The 18,314-nt window shown below is 40.8% G+C and overlaps 1 protein-coding gene across 5 annotated transcripts in view; it reads right to left on the reverse strand.

Moving 5' to 3' along the window:
• PTPN14 (protein tyrosine phosphatase non-receptor type 14) overlaps nt 1-18,314 on the reverse strand; it is a 170,176-nt gene that overhangs the window by 112,024 nt on the left and 39,838 nt on the right. Inside the window, exon 1 of one of the 5 annotated variants that reach the window (XM_073803323.1) lies at nt 1,114-1,266. The exons of the other annotated variants lie outside the window; for them this stretch is intronic. The gene's annotated coding sequence lies outside the window, so the exon portion shown is untranslated. Of the gene's footprint in view, nt 1-1,113; nt 1,267-18,314 lie in introns of those variants that run through there. 5 annotated transcript variants of the gene reach the window in all.

Below are 18,314 nucleotides of genomic sequence, written 5' to 3' on the forward strand. Positions count from 1 at the left end.
TGTGTGCTTGAAATTTTCCGTATTTAAAAGCTGGCAGGTTTTTTTTGTTGTTTGGTTGGGGGTTTTTTGTTTGTTTTTTTAATAAAGAAGTATTTCTTAAATGGTACTTTGTAAAGTAACCTGGTATAACAGTGCCCACTTTGCAGAGGTGTTTTACAGAAAAAAGGGGTCAGATTTTTCCCTCTACCCTAAATCCCTCTTGCCCTTCCAAAATAAAACTTGTATTTAACTAGATCAAATTGAGAGTAGGAGTTTTTAATTTCATTTTTAGAAGATGACAGGAAAAGTTTTGTAGGTAAAGTGACAAGTTGGATAGAATACAGAGAACCATCAATCAGACCTAAGAGAAGGGATTCTTCTCTGTCCAACTTGCATAATCACCTGTATCAAAATACCTGACTCGGGCTTACTCCTCAAATGAGCTTTCTCTGTTTATTCATGCCAGGAATGCTTTGTCCTAAGAGACTCCACCCTTCTTTGGGAGACCGTTGAATCTGCAACTCTCAATTCCAGTTCCTTCTTCTGTCAGTGTCTACACCCATGGTGATGTGTGTCCTGGAATGTCAGAGCTAATCACAGCCCGGAACCAGAACAGGAGATTCCTGCATGTGTCAGAACCCCAGGAAGGCAACAAGGGGCACCTCCATGTTTAAAGGGGATATTCGATGCCGGGGTACCCTGCTGAGCTTTCTCTCCAAAAGCCCTATGAGATGGCTGTTCCTAATACCCCATTTCACAGACTAGGGCATCGAGGCTGGAGAGGTTAAGAACTTGCCCAAGAACTTGCTAGGTACTAATGACACTATCTGACCCGCCACGTTCTTATTCAATGAACCATTCTAATAATATCCGGAAAGTGGGTTGGAAACCATGGCCTGGTGATATAAAAATAACAACGACAAAAGCAAGCCACCACATTCTATAAGGAAGACTGAGACATGGCATCTGCAGTCTGCCTCTGCGCGCCCACAGTGGACTCGACTCAGCTACGGTGGAGAGGGATCCTGAGGCAGGTGACCCATCTTCAGCCCTAGGATGTCATATCCAGAGGGCACAGCAGAAGAATCAGGGTCCTGTTCAGGTCACACCACCGCCACCCCCAATGCCTCTTACCTAGACGGCTTTCCTGCTACAGTCCTGGTCTGTGGTCTGTGCCGCCCAGTGTGGGTAATCCTAGCAGGTCACACACAACCTCTTCAAAAACGAATTTCAGAAACAATCGCAAGAGCAGCCGGAGAGGTTTTTCCAGCCGGGTCAAAGGACTCACTTGTCAAAACAAAAGAAACTGGCTGAAGGTAAACACACCTTCAACTTGCTTCACCCTCCTCTGGGATTTGCGCCCTGAGGGCACAAAGCCCATGAAGAGAGGGGCTCTTCGTGAGAGGCTGCTGCAAGTGACGTCCCTCGGCCAAGTTTCCACACCTCCCTTTCCTCCGCTTCCTTCCTGCCCTGAGTTCCCTCGACTTCCCTCACAAGTCCAGGGCTTTCGGATGGGAGGACTCATCTGTGTCACTTCCTCTCCAAACATAAGCGGGGGCCAAAGCATCTCTGCCAGTTCTCTCCCCCTGGGTCTGTGCATCCAGTGCCCGGCTTCCCTGGGTGCGCTGTCTTGTTCCTGGGTTTCTCCAGCCCCACCAGTGAGCCTCTCCCCGATGTGGAGTAATTTCCACGCACAAGCCATTTATAAGCTCTATCACCATGGCTCAGCTGCCTCACTTTCTGCATTCATAACATGGGGGTGATAAGAGTCCCCCTGCAACACACAGAGTTGTTGGAGGACTTATAGGAGTTATTACTATACAGGGTGCTGGTCCAGCGCCTGGCATGTGGTCGGCACTATGTATGTTTACTCTCACTGCCCTTATTATTGTTGCTATTTCACTAAATATTGCAGAAGCCCAAGGAAACCCAAAGTACCTGCTAAGTCCCAGAAGAGAAAAAAATTTGCTTTCCAACAAGCCAATAGTTACAGAATGTTTAAAGTTAAGGCTATTCATCATAAGGAGACAGACCATGAATGAAAAGCAACTACAGGTCCCACTGATTGGGAACCGTGACAGGGTGCCTAGTGGGTTTCAGATATGTGACCACTCCAGTGAGTCAAGAATACAACCAAGTGGGTTCTAAAGTGTTATAATGCAATCACTTCTTCAGAGCCAAGATGCTGACTCCGGGGGGAGAAAGAATGAAAACAGGTATGAACTAGTGTCAGCTGTTAAAGAGTTGCATAATCCCAACTGATGTAACCAAATGTTAATTACTAATGGGAGAAAACGAAGCTTCTAAATAGATGGTCATGCGACACATACGTCCCTTCATGTAAGAAGACTACGTACACACATGCACGGCAAACCCATCCTAACTGTCCTTTCTTCTCTTTGTCCCCTACCTGGTAGGTAGACACATACACACACCTTAAGTGGGTACTTGGTAAAACTTATGTTGTACTAAGTAGCTCTCAGTAACAGTACAAAGAAAAGGCATCTGTCTACCTCTAGCAGAGTAGCTTCACTGTTGTAAAAACAATTTGTTCTCATCCTACGATTCCTGTTACCATCAGTGACCTCAAACCTGAAGATCTGCTCAGCTGCCTGCATCTCGCGGAGCAAGTCTGAGCCTCAAGAGACAAGACGCTGTCCGTCTTGTCTCTCCCCCTGCATGGGGGACGTCTGTGCCCTGTGGGATGTGAGCCTGGTAAGGACCAGGAGGGCAAATGTCAAGTGCTTCAGTTCTCAAGTGGGACGTTTAGCTCTTAAAAACTGAAAAACGTACACATGTACACTTTCTAACAAATACATATCTAATAAATGCAGCGAAGACTATACAGAGTAAACCTCATTCAAGAGGCCCCCCTTTGCTCTCTTGATTTATACTTATGTTTCAAAATGTTAAGGATTTCAAATTTCCCTAGAAATAAACACCATTTACTGAAATCTTTGTACATAAGCAAAAAAAAAAAAAAAAAGAAAAGAAAAGGAAAGAAAAAGAAATTCCTGGGAAAATAAATGCATCTGTTCTTCAACTAGATTGTAAGAGGGCAGGAACCAACAATGTTTTACACAACTTTTGTAACCCCAAATCCTTCTGCACTATAATTAACACATACTCTGACTCAGTAATGCCACTTTGGGGAAACTAATTGGAAATAAAAGCAATGAATCTTAAGGATTACATATAAGGGTGCTGCAGTAAACATCATCTGTAGTAGAGGGTGGGAACTAAGAACAGCCCAACCCAAATAAATTCTGCAATTGCTGCATTATTTGGGGTATTATACAGTTATTAAAAAATTAATAACATCTGAACCTATGAACTCAGAGCAACAGCCATGAAAAATTCTGTAACTATTGGCTTGTTCGAAAAGTTGCAGAGTAATACGTAAGGGAAAGACAAAGCAAAGTCAGTCATCTTGCACATGTTTATGCTTATATAAGCTTGGAGAAAGGTGCAGAGCATTTCCATCCATCCTCAGAAGGATGAAAGGGGCAGCAGAACATCCACTTTGTCTTTACAGTCTTTGGAGTATTAATATCTTATTAGACCAAAAAAAGTTATTTTAAACCACTTAACCTCTGCCCCTTCTAAATTCTATATGAAGGCAATTTGGAAGAAGTCCTCCTTCAGGAGTAGTATTACATCAGCTATCATGTATCATCTCAGCTAGAGTATTATCTGAGTGATTACTATGTGCCAAAATTGGGCTTCAGACTTTTGCAGGCCTCATATCATTTAATCCTCAAAATCCCTATTTACAGATAAGAAAACTGAGACTACATAACCTGTAGACTACATAACCAGTCCCAAAGCCATCAGGTGGCAGAGACTCCCTCCAAGCCCAGTCTTTCATCATTAGATTATACTGTAAGATGCACATTTGCTATCTATGTCCTCTTCATAAATATCGATATTTAGCACACTAGACAGTGTTAATATCATTAACCACATGGCTTTCAGCATCATATATAATCATCCCTTGACTAAAAGCAAAAGGAAAAAAAGAAAATTGCTTGGGATCAAGCATTCCTTCTCAAAATTAGAACTGATTAAAACCACTTAAATCTTGGAACTTGCATGCGTTTTCATTCTTTTGAATTATTAGAGTTCAAAATGTCATTCTTTTTCTACTTTAAAACTTTTAATAATCTTTAATACTTTCTGATTATAAATTCATTATAAGAAAATTGGAAATCATAGAAAACTAAAAGGAAAAAATAAAAGTCACCCATAATGTCCCCATCCAGAAATCAATTTAAAACTTTTGTATATTTTATCCAATTCTTTTAATTAAGTGTATTTTAAATTTGTTTACATAGTTGGGATTGTACAACACTGAGATTTTTCTTTTGTCTGATTCCTACTTATTATTTTCCCATATTACTAAAAATTTTTCAAAAACAAGTTTAAACTGTTACATAATATTCCATGGGATAGATCAACATTTATGTAATCATTCTCCATTGCTGAAATGTTAGGTTGGTTCTGATTTTTTGCCATTGTTCTAAAAGATTTGCCTAGACCTCTGATCCTTTCTTTAGGTTAGATTCTTAAGAAGGAGTGTTATCAACTCAAAAGCTATACGTTTTTAGAAGTCTCACTGCGTACTCCTAAACCGATTCCCAAAGGACTGTAAAATGCACAAGCCATGACAAATTGCTAAGACTTCCAATTCTTTACCTGTAAAATGACTGAAATACTGTGTTTTCTTAAATACTTTCATTAAAAGCTGCATAAAGTAAACAGAAAGGAATCAAACGTGGAGTCAAAAGAACCAAGACCAGGTTAAAGCTTTTTTCTCTTACAGGGTTGTCTTCAGCACGACTCCCCAAAAGGCAGAAAAGCTTCAGTAAAGGAAAATTTCAACCCACAAGGGATACATCAAAGCCCCAATGCCCCCATGTGACAGGAGGTCTGGGCAACAGAATGCATCCCAATACCCAACCTGCAATAAATGGGATCCCTTCTCTCCAGAGCTACAGTGCTGTGTCCCATACCACGACTTCAGAAGCAGCAGTCCTAAGGATAGCTTTTGAGAAATAGAACATGTTGCCCCCCATCAAGTGGGAACTATGGAAGTTACTTGGCCTGAACATCAAATGACTGTACTTCCTTATATTTATATATCATTTCCTCAAAAACTATTATTCACTCAGCACAGACTACTAATTGTGGGAAATCCCAAAGAACAAGTAAAGACACCCTCTCTGCCTACCGAGTCGTAGGAAATGCCAGGTAAGGCTAAAACCAAGAGCAGCAGATACACTGCGCAGCTGGGAAGAGATTAGCCCAGACAGAGCAAGGGCAAGACAGAAAGAAGGAGTAGATGAACATGCACACCAACCATGTGGAGACCTCTACGCTTCAGGATTACTTACAAAAGGTAGAAAGGGAAATGACAAAGGTTCGTGGCTCAAGAAGACCTTCAAGTATGCAGAGGATTTTGGCTAAACGTTCTGTCCAAGCTCATTTTATTTCACATAAACACAATAGTTAAGACAGAAGAAACGGAAGGTCCAAATACAGTCAACACAAGAATAAAAATTAGAATACTCTATGGATCTTACTATCACATATGATATTTTGAAACTGTTCCATTTACCCAAACACTGGAACCATAGTCATTAGTTCTCAAGAGCAGTTAAGTCAGAACGGTAAATGGTAATACAGCAGCGAAAACAGGCAAGAAGTGAAGAATGAAGATCCCATTCTACTACCTGCTCCTGGACACCCTGAAGAGAGAGTGAACTGACTTGGAAAAATGAGATGACACTTAGTCACTTATATACAAGGTTAGAACTTTTAGATGGTGGCTAAACACATCAAAGAAAAATTACCCAGGGTGACCATACTTCAGTAACTCATTCCAGTAACAATCTTCACTGTGTTGAAATTTCTCCTTTGTAAAATATACTTAAATCTCTGGTTCTAATTTTATCCATTTCCTCTTAAAGTCTTTCACCTTGAAAAGGGCAACTGGGAACCATCATCTCTACATCACACCTTCAAACATTTAATACTTAGTATGACATGCACTGCCTCAGATTCTCCAACTTAAATCATCTTTCCTTTCTTACCTTCTCTTTTTAGGTTCATCGCCCTTTAATTATCTCTGTAGTTCCCTATTAACTCTAAATTCTTATTTTCTTCTAGTTGCAGAAGTAAAATAAGACAAGTTATCTTTACAACCTATCTCATTTTCAACAGAAAACACAGTGCACACAAGTGGAGTTTTCCCATATCTTCACTAGAAGGAAAAGATCTCTCACTAGAAGAAGAAACCAAAAAACCAACCAACCAACCAACCTAGTCCTGTTCTCATTTGTATCACATAAAGAAGAATAGGACAAACGAAAAAGAAAGTACAAAATAGGTCTGGAATACGCAGGTTTAACTCCTTGCTCTGTCTGGTTACTTTAGTCCAGTCAATAATTAGAAATTTAGAGCTAGAAGCTAGGAGATCGCTGAGTTTAACTGAAAAATCACTTCCCAACTGAAAAATCACTTCAAACCGAGGAGGAGAACAAGACTTATATGCTAAAAGCTCCATGTTTGATGAAAGTAGGGGATTTCAGAAACCCCGCAACAAAAGATACAAATCCAGAAGGAAAAAACCCGGGAGAGCAGGTTAAATTGGCCCCCTGTTCGCCTACCTCTGGGAGGCACAAGGTAGCAGGTGTTCTGTTTTGCGTTGCGAGTGTGTAGGTTGTGAGTAAGGAAGATGCGGAAGTAGGGCAACTGCTTGAATGTCTTTCTAAGGAAGTGTTACTCCTCCCGGTCTAGCTGGAACAGGAAGTCGGAGGACTCCAAGAGGGAGGGCTCCAGGAGGGAAGGAGGAAGGGAGAGGGGTGTGAAATTATCCGACAAGATCGGATCATGTGGAAAGCTGTGTAAGAGGCGTTTCATAAAGCCATTAGAGGTGTGTGGGAAGACTTAGATGTTTAAAGAAAACCAAGCAAAGGAAAAGGTGAAGCATTTACCAACTCAAGGAGAAACAAGAATGTGTTCGAAAAAGAAAATGCAATCTCAACACCACACTTGGCTTAGCTGTAACCATTACTTAACATATTTATACTGAATAGAAAGCAGTGGACTGAGTCTAACCAGAGTATTCATGCTGCTAATCATTCTGGAAGGATGGTGGCAAGGAAGACTCGGTGTAAGTGAGATCAAGTCCTTACCTCTCACTGCCACCACCACCAGCATCCGAGCTAACATTACTGAACACTTACTGTGTTTTTTATTTTTTAAACTACTGGGCACTTATTAGTTGGCCTCCTGTCTCTCCCGGGAGTCAGGAGGCTGCCACAACACAAAAGGCACCATGCAGCCTCCCAGACTGAGAAAAGAGGGATGTTTCTCTAGGAAGGAAAGGTCCCCTTGAATATCCTGAAGCCAGCCTTTGGAATTCCTTCAGTGAGAAGACGAGCATCCCGCTCTGTTTCAGGAAGTCTGTGGTAAACGCCAGGAACAGGGACCCATTAGAAGAGACTAGATGAATAAAGAAGGGCCCATGGACACTGAGCTGGAAGAAGTGGACCCGAAGAGAAATCTGAAATACAGCTGACCTAGACCTCCAACTCCCGATGTCCACCGCTCAAATACTAGAGGCTAATCTAAATGCAAATACAGATGGCTTTTGTACTGAGCCTAAATCCATGAAGACGGATGACCATGAGGGCTGAAGACATCCTGGCTTCATATGTAAGTGGTGATTCCTAGAGCACAGACATGTACAGATGCTGCCACCTTTATGGGTTCAATGAGTGAAGGTCAGTGAGTTCTCGTCACTAAGTGTTCACGGCCAAAAGCCAAACTCCTAATTTTCCCAGAAATTATAGCTACCATTTATGGAGCATTTCCTCCACACTAAACTCTGTGCATATATTATTTCTAGTACTCACATCACCAACCTTGTACTAGGCATCATACCCATCTTATATAGATAAGTAAACTGAAGCTTACAAAGTTTAAGTAACTTACCTAAGACAACACACTAGCTAGCAGTGGAATTCACACAGTCTCCACTTGGCCATGTGGCTTCCATATTCCATAATATCTTACAGTATGAGCCTCTATTATGACTCTTCTAGAGTCTGAAGGAATACAGGGAAATTAATCTCTACCAGTGGAAATATATATAACTCAGAGCTCACGACCTACTGACAGTGTTGAATACAATTAGTTGCCACATTAGAGAAATGCACTCTTTGAATTCCTAAGGTTAGGACAAGAGGAACAATGTTGCTAGATGACCCAGGGTCAGGAGAAAAAGAAAGAACGGAGATTAGAGGGAGTGGAGGGCTAGAAGCCAGGTCTTTGCTCCATGTGGGTCTGGCGTCTGCTCTAGACACATGCCTGGCATTTACCAGTATTGTTCCTCCTCTGTTTCAAAAACAAACTCCCTGGATCCTGACATTCCTCCCACTAATGAACAGAGGCTAATCTTGATACCGTAGGACTGACTGAAAAAAATAAACCAAAATGTGGGGAAGTTCTTAGACATTTACATGACAAACTGGCATATTCCAAGTTTTAGCTTTGGCAGTTCTCAGGAAATCTGGAAAGGCTGACCCACTGTCACCCAGAGGCACGAACCTTCTACTTATTCATGTTAATTTGTGTACTTTGGTCAAACTCTCCAAAGCGTCTTTTCACTCTACCAACAGAATAATAAATACCAGATAAATATGTGAGGTGACGGATGTGTTAGTTAACCAGATGGGGGAAGTCCTTTCACAATATGTATGTACATCAAATCACCACGATAGTCACTTTAAATATCTTAGTTTTATATGTCAGTTAGACCCCCAATAAAGCTGATATTTTTTAAAGTTTTTAATAATACCAGAAAAAACTATATGCTTTTATATTCTCATGCGTAAATGCAGAAGTGAACACAAATTGCACTGCACCCACTCCTCTTAAGCTAATGCCAATATTAAAACAAATTCAGCCAACAAGGACCTGCTGTATAGCACGGGGAACTATACTTGATAATTTGTAATAACCCATAAGGGAAAAGAATCTGAAAAAGAATATATATATATATACACACACATATACACAAACACAAACACACACACACACGTATGTATAACTGAATCACTTTGCTGTTCACCTGAAACTAGCACAGCATTGTAAATCAACTATACTTCAATAAAAAATAAAATGTACTGAAAATGACATCTATGTAGACGCATTTATTAAATAATTCGAGTTGCCAGAAAAAAGAGAAAATATCTATAAAAACATATAGGAGGGCTTCCCTGGTGGCGCAGTGGTTGAGAGTCCGCCTGCCAATGCAGGGGACGCGGGTTCGTGCCCCGGTCCGGGAGGATCCCACATGCCGCGGAGCGGCTGGGCCCGTGAGCCATGGCCGCTGAGCCTGCGCGTCCGGAGCCTGTGTTCTGTAACGGGAGAGGCCACGACAGTGAGAGGCCCACGTAGCACAAAAAAAAAAAAAAAACATATAGGAAACAAAAAAAGGTGCCCAATTAAAGAAAACTAAGAGAACAAAAGTAGAACCAGACATTTTTGTAGTACAAATATTGAAAATGCTAGAAAGTTTTTTTTGAAAATGTTTAGACCTAAGTGTATTATTTTCACTGCAATCTTTTACCTATAAACATAAAGGGGCGTTTTTTAAATTAATTTTTATTATACTATAGTTGGCTTGCAGTGTTGTGTTACTTTCTGCTATAAATTTTAAAAAATAAATAAATTAATAAAATAAAATAAATTCAAGTAAATTATGCCTATTTGCCAAGGCATATCCTAAAGTCACCGATTCGTGGGTAGTTCACATATGACTAGAGAAAGGAAAGGGAAAGGAAGGAAGGACCAAGCAGGAGACTTACTGAGAGGTCTCAAAAAATAGACTAGAATTAAGGAAGGTGAATCAAGGACTGTGAAATCCAATTATAAAAGCAATAGGGAAAAACCTTAAATCAACCTACCCTTTGCAAATAACATAGGAAGAAGGTAGGAAAGCATCGTGTTGCGACATAACATGCTTAATAGTGACTTAAAGAGAAGCCGGCTTCGGGGGAAGACCTCTCTCTGACATGCCTGGGAAGAAGAGGCAGAGGATGCTGTGGGTATGGTGTTCAGGCCACATAATCAGCTGCATCTGAGGGAGGGAGGGCAAGGGTAAAGCACTGCAGTATGGCTTTCCCACTCTGCCACGACATCCCTCCAATAGTCCAGGCAGAGTAACGAGGGCAAACGGATACAAAGCAGAGCTGGGACCAGAAGTCCACACCTAAGCACTGAACCCATTCAGCCCAAAGACCTCACCTTTACGAGAGGATGCTACTGGTGACGTGGGGGAGAAAGTGAGGGCTCTGTGTACACCATACAGCATTTAAGCCAACCTCTGGAACAGAAGAACATTTCTATCCAAACATGAATTTTGTACTGACCACAGGCCATCTTCCCACTTATAAGCCAAGAGAAGTAAATAAGAGTCAAATTTGTTGTCTCTATTAAATTAAGGTTATATTTTAGGACAATGGCCTAACCCACATTTTTAAAAGAAATTCATTATTGCAAATATTTATCAAGGACCTACAATGTGCCAGGCACCATGCTAGACAGTACAGATAAAGCTATTTAAAACAGATATGGCTGTGCTGTCCTCAAGAAGCCCACCTACCATAAAACACCTTAATCTCTAAAACAACTGTCTGTACAGGCACTCAAAAGACTGAAATCACTAAAGCATCCAGGCAGGGCAGTATCATAGCTGAGCACGTAAAAATCACCAAATAATGCACTGGCATAAGTCTCATCTTTTTTTCTTAGGGACATCTGCCCTTCTTTAAATGTCAAATACCAGAACACTAAGGAATACCGTTAACTTTCACTTATCCAGCTCATTTCCACTGAGTCACCCTGCAGACACTGCAGATACCAAGATGAGTACAGTCCGGTTCTTGTCCTCAGGAAGCTCATAATCTAGTGAGGATGATTTGTTAAGAATCTGAGAGGGCAAAGAGCATTCTCTGGAAAGAGGTTTGAGAGCTGTGTTCAAGAAGATTTTTGCAAAACTGACACAGAGTAATATTATTGCCTTTTTCTCCTTACAAATTTCCCCACTGCAAGCTCTGACATCAGAGCAGGCTCTTGACCTCTCTGCTATGGTGGAATGTACTTCATCAAAACAAGCTTGCTGCCACTTCTCAAATTACGAAATTCACTCTCCCCTCCCACTATGGCATTCAAAGACATTTGAATTTTCCCTGGTCTGTGGTGTGGCTAAAGGCTGCTCCCAAAGACTAAATAAGGTGATATGAAGAAGGTCCTTTAAGATATCAGGTCTGGGCTTCCCTGGTGGCGCAGTGGTTGAGAGTCCGCCTGCCGATGCAGGGGATACGGGTTCATGCCCCGGTCCGGGAAGATCCCACATGCCGCGGAGTGGCTGGGCCCGCGAGCCATGGCCGCTGAGCCTGCGCGTCCGGAGCCTGTGCTCCGCAGCGGGAGAGGCCGCAGCAGTGAGAGGCCCGCGTACCGCAAAAAAAAAAAAAAAAAAAGGTATCTGGTCTGTGCCTTCCTGAATACTGTGGAGGAGGAAGAGGACGGTGATAATAATGATAGTGATTAATAATCGCAGATCCAATGGCCTCAGCATTGACTATGTATCAGGCATTGTGCTAAGCAGTCTCAGCTCATTGCCATTTAATGCTCATGAGAGCCCTACAAGACGGGTCTATTATTTAATCCCCAGTTTACAGATGAGAAAACTGAGGATTGAAGAGGTGGAGACTTTGCTCAAGGACACAAAGCTAGAAAGTGGCAGAGCCGAGTCCAGGTGTTTAGCCAGTGTACCACGCCCTCCCTTAGCTGCCTTTTCCCCACATGCACCAACCACCTGCAAGGGGCAGGAACCCCGCATGCCTTTTCTAATCCCCAAGCTTTTAAGTGCTATTGCCTCTGAGAGGTCCTACTTTCCAGTTGACTCCTACTTGTCTTTCAGAACTCATTTGGTGTCACCTTTCTAGGAAACTTTCTAGACTGCCCCTCTCTAAGGTTTGATGTCTCTTCTCTGGATTTCCCCAGCCCGTGGGCACGGGCCCTCTCTCTCAGAGAACGTGCCGTTCAGTCCTGAGCTGCTCAAGGTCATGGGTCATTTCATACTCAATTTTGGAGCTCCAGAGCCTTGTGGAGTGCTTATGCAAAGCAGGCATCAAATCAACTGTGCTGGTTGGTTGAACAAATGATTGAGGAGAGAGAACTGAAGCTAAGGGTTTATTCCAGAACATTCTTTGGAGCCAGAAATACCCAAGTTCAAGTCCTAACTTGATTTCTTACCAACTTGACCAACTTAACTTTTCTCCTTTTTTTTTTCCCCACCTTAACTTTTCTAAGCTTCAATCTCCTTTATAAAACAAAAGCTAAGAGTAGCATATAGCTCAAAAGGCTGTTCTCAGGATTAAGATTTAGAAGCATAGCTCAGTAAGTGGCATATAGTATGTGCTCAGTAAATGTCAGCTATTAGTACTAGTAAATTACAGGTCAAAAACCAACTCGCCAGTAATAAAGGACTTCGCGCTTGGTACCCAGCTCCTCTCTTCCCTCCAATCTCAAGGCTCTGAGCAGATACAGAGTTACTCCCCCTATAATATGGTTACAGGGTGGGAGAGATCACTTCCACAAGCAAGCCGGATCCCTTCCAGAGCTAAACATTTAAAAATTACTTAGGTTTTTCAATAAAGCTTTGAAGGGAAAAAATGTTTCACACATAACCTTGAATTTAACCTTTTCTCCCAAGACAAGCATTTCCCTAGGAACTCATGACCTAGCTCAGAATAAAGCAGCCGCTACACTAACAGCTACCTTTGACAGAGCACTATTAGTAACTGTATCATGCTGATCGCTAGTTCAAGTTTAAAAGCTTAGTCATTTCACACCATATTGGTCAAAACATCCTTGGCTATAAATTAGACCACAGAGCGTATCCCATTTTGCATATATAAGTGACAATACCATGAAAGATGTCAGAATTCATAGTTATATTTATGCTACTTTAAGAAATGTAATTTGCTTAATACGGTCTAACCCCATATTCAGTGCCACAGGAACAAACTGCTTTTCAAATTACATTTTCTTTAATAGGTTTTAAAGCTCCATAGATTTCATTACAATAATTATGTAGGACTAGGAATGGCCTGGAAAAATTCTAAGATCAAGCCTCATTTTATATGTTCTCTTGACGCTGTAATGTCATATTAGTTCATGGATAGAACTGCGATGTAAGAGCTCTACAGTGGCTGCAGACGGCCAATGCTGCTGAAGTATTCCAACTTTTATTTACCGGCCTTGATAAAGCACCACTGCATCCCCTCCTAGGCTTACAACGAAAACTTCAGAACATGGGAAGTTGGCTTTGGAAAGAGACCAGATGAGATGCAGTACTCATCTACGTAGTGGCCAGAGCAAACATGCACCTTTTTCCTTCCTTGCTTCATTGTTCCTGTACACACTGCCCCCCCTCCAACAAAAGGCTTATTTACTACGGTAGATCTTAGTCTAAAAAACCAGAACATTAAGGAAGAAATTTGCCTTTTATACACAATTTTAATCTACTCAGAGGCACAGTGAAGATGTGAAGATCAGTGAAGATGCTGTAAGTTGATATGCTGGCCCATGTGTTAGACCCATTTTATGGACAAGAGCAACACATACAAGGTCACATATATATATGATGAAAAGCTGCTCAAATTCGAAATATCAGCAGAATGATTATATTGGGGGCAGCTTTTACAGAACATATTCTTATAGGCATGTGTCAAAGAAAGTAAGAACAACTTCTAAAGTAGTGGCACTCAACTTGCGTGAAGATAACCAATATGCAATACACACTCCACCAGTGTCCTCTCTCCCATCTTTAGTGCCTTCCTTTTTCTCTCTTTTCTTCTTCTCTCTTCCTATATTACACTAGTGGTCTTGGCAGCCTACTGCATGGTCTAGCACCCCCAAGGTTACAGAGGTTGGGGATTCCTGCCATATAAACTTACGCTTTAATGTTTTCTGGTCAAAATAGGAGCGAGCCCTGGATATACTTCTCGTTAACTGCTGAGTTAACCGACAAACAGTGTGCTCCACTGTGTTCCATCATCTAACTTTAAGAAGTTAGAGCTGTTCTCTTTTCTGAAGGAGTGGAAAGAGAAGAGGCCAGGAAACTGGTTATATAGAGGAAGCTCTTACCTGAACAGCAGCGAGGCAGAGAGAAGGAAAGCTGACAAAATACTTGTGTAAAGGAAGAATGGCCTCTCCTGACATTTCTAAGGCCAAGAGCCACTACTACACTATTGGATGAAAGAGAGGCAGTGAGGGCAGGTGACTCTGTTCCTTGACAAGATTCAAGGAAAGGAAGGAATGAAGTATAATTAGCAACGATGACCACGTGTCATCTACACCACAAGTAAACTTAAGGGAAAGAGATGCCTGCAAGACCTGGAATTCCTCTTGTCCAACTCATGAAACTAAACAGGTCTTGAAGATTACTTAACTCGCTTTAGATCAACCAGCAATAGCCTGAGAGCTGGGACCAGCGTTGGTGGTGAGATGTTTTCTCTCTCGTTAGCCTCATCCCGTAAAAGAATGGAGACACATCCAGTTACTCATTAAGGTGAAAAAGATCTAAAGACTCAAGAGCTTGGGCTTTGAAGTAAGAAAGTCCTGAATTTGAATACTAAGTTTGAATTTTAACTAACTGTAAAATCTTGGGCAAACCATTTTAACTTCTCTGAACCTCGGTTTCCTCATCTGTAAGATGAAAGTAACAGTAACTACACTTCACAGGGTTACTGGAAGGATTAAATGAGACTCTACATGTAAAGCAGTTCAAGTATTTGGACCACAGATAAACCCTAATGAGGTTTCTATTAATATAGCTATTACAACTGGAGGAAAGATGGTTAAAAAATTAGCACTCAAGAAATAAAAAGATTTGAAAGGTGACTCTAAGAACTAAAATTTATTTGATAATGTCTGAAAAATAAATAACGTTAAGGTGAGAAATAAGAATTAAACAGTCAAAATGTCTGCAATAACTCAAAGGAGCCCAAAGAAGAAAGATTTGCTATCAATTTGAAGTAAATTTGCCATCAATCTACTCCAGGAGAAAACATATTTAAACAAGTTATCAGATTAAGATAGGGCAGGAAGAAAGCTTCAGGACACAGTTAGCAAACGCTATTCTAATATATTTTTCACAACCACAGACAAACAACACTTCGTGTTTCTTTTCTAAACATAAAAATAAAACCCTACTGGCATTCATGGTCCTGAGCTTAGAATGTACTCAGTAATTTTCCATGTCACTTTTGTGCTCACAGATTTAGAAATGCACTTCAGTTCCTAACCATAATATTTATGCTCTGAAGTATTTATTGCTTCTGCTTAACTATATCCCAGTGTACAGATGAGAAAGGTATTCGAGAGGAAATGTGGAATAGTGTGCAAAATGTTCTAGAGCAGAAGGTCAAGCAACGGAACATACTTTACTTTATAAGTGTAACAGGATAGGGCTGGAAACAGAGTGAGGCTTAGCCCAGTCCTGCCTGGGGAGCTCAGCCCAGGTCCTCAAGGCAAGGAATTCTAGCTCCAGAGCACACAGACCGAATGCAGGACTAACACCAAGTACTGGAAACCCACCCAGATCCCAGCCAGGGGAAAACGGGTTCCTATTACCTGCCCCGCTCCCCCAACTTCAAACAGGTTAGCAAATCAGAGGTTTTCTGTTTCTTTTTTTAAGCAACACCTTTATTTTCAAATAAAACATTACAGATGAAAGCAGAACTGACTTGCTGACACCCATATATCCTCTATGACGCTCCCCCCCCCCGACACCTAGCCCCAAGTCCTGGGACCCCTAAAGTGACCAGAAAACACAGCTTGAAAAGACAAACTAAATGGGAGCTAGAGAAAGACTGGAAGACCCTCAAGAAAAATTTATCTGGAACATGTAAATTTCCATCAGTTTTAACTTGGTTTTTTCCTATACAGAATTTCTTTGGTAAATCATAAAAATTCTGCACAAGAATATACCAGTTTTCATGGTTAAACAACAGGGAAAAAAGAATAGTAGAATTCAATCAATCTAGCTCAATCTAAATGTTTAAAAAAAAGTTATAAAACTGTCAGAAGAAAATACATTACAAATGTGAAGGTATGGGTCTTTCCTAAATAAGATCCTAGCCTCAGAAACCATATCAGATTTTATTACATAATCTAAAATTCCTGCATGGCTAAAGACAACATAAAGCAGGTTAGAAGACAGCCACTTGGGAGAAAATACTTGTACCATATACAACAGACAAAAAGTCAATATCAAAGAAATCCTATTAATCTATAAGAAACTAGAAAAATGGACACTTTACAACTGAAAGACACAGGGCTAAAGAGCATATGAAGACATTCAAACACTCTAATTATCAGGGAAATGTAAATTAAACACACATAAGGGGCCATTTTTTTTAACTCTCAAATTGAAAAAAAATTAGAGATTGATCATTTCCAGTGCCGATGAGGATATATGGTGCTTGTTATAGGAACAGACACAGGTTAAGACCTTTTTAAGGGAAACCTGTAAAAACTTTAAAAGTGTGTATGACCTTTAACCCAGGAATTCTACTTCTAGGAATCTATCCTACAAGATTCTACATGTATTTATGTAAAAGGCCGTCTGCCTTAGCATTATTTTGAATAGGGAAAACTTGATACAACTGAAATTTTGTATGGAACGTGGTGCAAACATTTAAAAGAACTAGGATGTGTACATACTCGCAGGACAGGGAGCTATTACCACACATCTCTGTGTGACAAAAGCCCAACACAGTTTCTAATTTCTTTTTTAAAATTTTCTTTACATTTCATGTTGTCTATGCACACGCATAAGAAAAGGTCTGGGAGGACATACCCCAAACCGTCAGCTGTTGGCAGGGTAAAAAAAGGAGAATATAAAACTGTATCAGGGACTTCCCTGGTGGCGCAGTGGTTAAGAATCCGCCTGCCAATGCAGGGGACACAGGTTCAAGCCCTGGTCCGGGAAGATCCCACATGCCGTGAAGCAATTAAGCCCATGCACCACAACTACTGAGCGGGCGCTCTAGAGCCCGCGAGCCACAACTACTGAGCCCATGTGCCACAATCTGCGCACCTAGAGCCCATGCTCTGCAACAAAGGAAGCCACTGCAATAAGAAGCCCGCGCACCACAACGAAGAGTAGCCCCCGCTCGCAGCAACTAGAGAAAGCCCGTGTGCAGCAACGAAGACCCAACGCAGCCATAAATAAATAAATAGATAGATAAATAAATACAAACAAACTACTATCAGTACGTTGTTCCCAATTTAATAACACACACACACACACACACACACACACACACACACACACACACGTACACATATCCATGCATACATGCAACACAGAAAAGGACAAGAGGTGATATAGTGATTATTCATGGGTGGTAGGATGCTGGGTGATTTATTTTCTGCTTTAAAAAATTTTCTATATTTCTTACATTTTCTACAATGATCATTACTACTTTTATATTTAGAAAAATATCGTGTTATGCTTAAAATGTTATAATGAAGTGCTTGCAGGAGCTTTAAAAAACTTGAAAAAATAGTATTTATTCCCTGTCCCAAGTATAATAACTATTTAATATAACAGTATTTAGAATTCTGTCCCAAGAACTAGACTAGACCCAGGGCAAAGTCCTCCTTGCTCTTTCCATTTTAACTCTGATTCTCCAGACATGGCTCACAACCATGATACAGATTAATTTTAATAAAATCATATAATTAACTACAGGCTCTAAACGTTGTCCCAGGTCACTAAGACCTAGAATAATTATAGAAGGTATCATGGAAGAAGGCAACATTGGGCTGAATCTTAAAGAATTCAGAGAAAAAGAGGACATGAACCCAAAAGTCCCTCCAATTACCTCACTATTCATCTCTTCTCAATCTGATGGCTCTCTACGTTTGAAAATTGTCACTTAAACACCTAGCTTCCCAAAAGAGACTCATATATGACTCCATAATAATGAAATATATACTGAAACATATCTAAATATGCACACATATATTTAACAGTGTATATTTTTAATGTCTCAAATTCCTACCCCAAAAAGAAAGACTTCAAGGCCAACAGTCTACAAGGTATCCCGGTAACACTGCTGGTGGTGTAACTTTCATGGCAAGCAATTTGGCAATATCTACTAAAATTACAAATGCACAAACCCTTTGACCCAGCAATCCTACTTCTAGAAATTTATTCTAAGACTCATATGTGTGTGAAAAGATTCTTT

Source organism: Tursiops truncatus, chromosome 1 (assembly GCF_011762595.2).
Source record: "Tursiops truncatus isolate mTurTru1 chromosome 1, mTurTru1.mat.Y, whole genome shotgun sequence".
Taxonomy (NCBI): domain Eukaryota; kingdom Metazoa; phylum Chordata; class Mammalia; order Artiodactyla; family Delphinidae; genus Tursiops; species Tursiops truncatus.